Here is a 2,300-nt window from a genome sequence, read left to right on the forward strand (position 1 = left end):
TCCGCTTGCGTAGTTGGACAGGCTTGGGGCATGCTGATTGCGTGACCGCAGACAGCAACTCGTACGCCCCGCTGGCTGTTGTCAAGGCCTTTGCTGCTCGTATCAATGCCCAAACTCTTGAAAATAAGAACGTGGAAAGGACGACAGCAGAAGAAAGCTGTGCTGTTCGCGTAGTTGATGCCCAAACTCAAAAAGGGACGGGTGGACAGCAAATATAATTTCGGATGCCGGTGCAATGTCGCTTTACACAATCTGCCGTGTCCTGTTCGGACGGCCCTTTATACGCCTCGCAAGTGGGCTCATTTTCGTCTTCTGCGCATAAGAAAGGAAGTAGCGGTGACGTCAGAGCGCCGAACTCTGATTGGCTGATCGCGACCCCCTGTCTGAGCGTCGTCTGCTCCTTTGCAACGTCGTCTGCTCGCAACGTCGTCTGCGTCTCTCTTACCTTTCCTGCGACTTTCGGAGCGAACTCGACCTCGCCTTTAAGAGAGGGCAGACGAAATAACTCGAGCGGTACGTTGTTTTTGTCTAACAACTAGCAGACGCGCATCAAGGAGGGAAGTCAAAGGACTCCCTGGCGAGGTGTCCCGGGGCGCCGAGGTTTTTTTGCTTAGAACCGAGGCAAGTTCCCTCCCAAATACTTTTTCCCTCCATTCGTGTGCGGCGAGACCCCTCACTCTTTAACGGCGTCGGCGGGTTGGCGCAGTTAACGTCGTCTGCTTTACGTCTGCTAGTCAAAGCGGTCAAAGCGATGGCTGCTTTACCTTTGCTGCGTCTGTCGGAGATTCACCGCTTTTTCATCGGCGAGAGTCACCGTTGCCTCGGGAAACAAGGAGATAACAAGAGGAAGAAATTGACCCCTTAATCTAAAATTGAGGTCAGCAATCAAAATATTATACGGGAAGGGTTCACAAGGGTCGCGCGGGCATATTCCATTCAGCACGCCAGCCGGTCGTGGGCAGACGGTCGCCGAGTCGCGGAGAGCCTGCTAGGCCTAACTGCCCAGCTCGTTTGGTCGCGTTCGGTGGGATCGTGGCCGTGGGAGCTTTTCCCGGGTGTTTGTGGATCCAGCGTTCTTGTTCGTCGTGGTCTGTTTCAAGTACTTTTTACTTTTTTCTTGCTGCTTGAAGTCGGGACGCGTCAGAACCGCACGTAAAAAAATAAACGTCCGTGGGTCGTCGCGACCGCGGCGTTGTCGGCCATGTTGATTTGATCGTAAGAAGTGCGTAAGACAGCTTCGGAGCTGTCGTAGGATTTCGTCGTAACCTGCGCAAAACGTACGAAAATTTCGTTTCGTGAATACGAATTTGTTCTTAAGTTTTGTCTTACGCACATTTTCGGCGTAAGATCGTTTCGTGAATCTGGCCTCTGCACTTTCAAAAGTCACAGGAAAGGTAAGACAGACGTAGACGACGTTGCGAGCAGACGACGTTGCAAAGGAGCAGACGACGCTCAGATAGGGGGGCGCGATCAGCCAATCAGGGCTCGGCGTTCTGACGTCACCGCTACCCCCTGCGCGAGAAGCAGACGAACTTGCCCTCCGCATACCCTCGTTGTATGAGCTGTTTCAATCATCAGCGGCTCAATGACAATTTGCACTGCCATGTAATTCTGGTCTATCGTAAGTTACACAACTGCCGTTGCATCAGTGGCGATCGAAATCGCTTGTGCAGGGGGGGTATATTATGGTCAGAGAATGTTACAGTATTTTCCAAATTAGGGTATGCTTTATATAGTAATGTACTTATGTTTAAGAATTGATATTTATGTGGTAAGAACTGAATGACGATTTGCTTTTTTTTTAATCGCTCGTTATCAAAGCATTTTTCATCTATAAACTGCTGCAGGTAAAAAAAATATCAGGATAAGCTGCTCGCATAAAGCCTTTCACTCTTTCCAATTTAGCAGGGTAAACGCTAAAGATGAGGTAAGTGGAGGGGAGGAAACCAGCTGTCGCGGCGAGCAAAGAGCTTTGTGAGAAGGCCTTGTTCTACTTTTCTTCACCTGAAACAGGCGATAGTGCAGCTCTCAAGATCGCGCTGATTCAGGATGGGCATTAGTCAGCAGGAAAGAGGGGCTGTCAGTGTATTTCTTTTGGTTTCGATCCCTCGAGGGGAACGGAAAAGGTCGCTGTACCCGGACAAACAATGAACTGAGCCTGATCTTGACGGCACAACTACGTCTTGCTTACAGTTCTAAAATAATACCTATATAAGCAACTGAAGTCTTTCAGGAAAAAGGGCTGCAATGCCCCCGATTTCTATTTGATCGGAAATTAACGACTTACATTTTTTAACAGA

Source organism: Ixodes scapularis, unplaced genomic scaffold, assembly GCF_016920785.2.
Source record: "Ixodes scapularis isolate PalLabHiFi unplaced genomic scaffold, ASM1692078v2 PGA_scaffold3__209_contigs__length_174095766, whole genome shotgun sequence".
Classification (NCBI taxonomy): Eukaryota; Metazoa; Arthropoda; class Arachnida; order Ixodida; family Ixodidae; genus Ixodes; species Ixodes scapularis.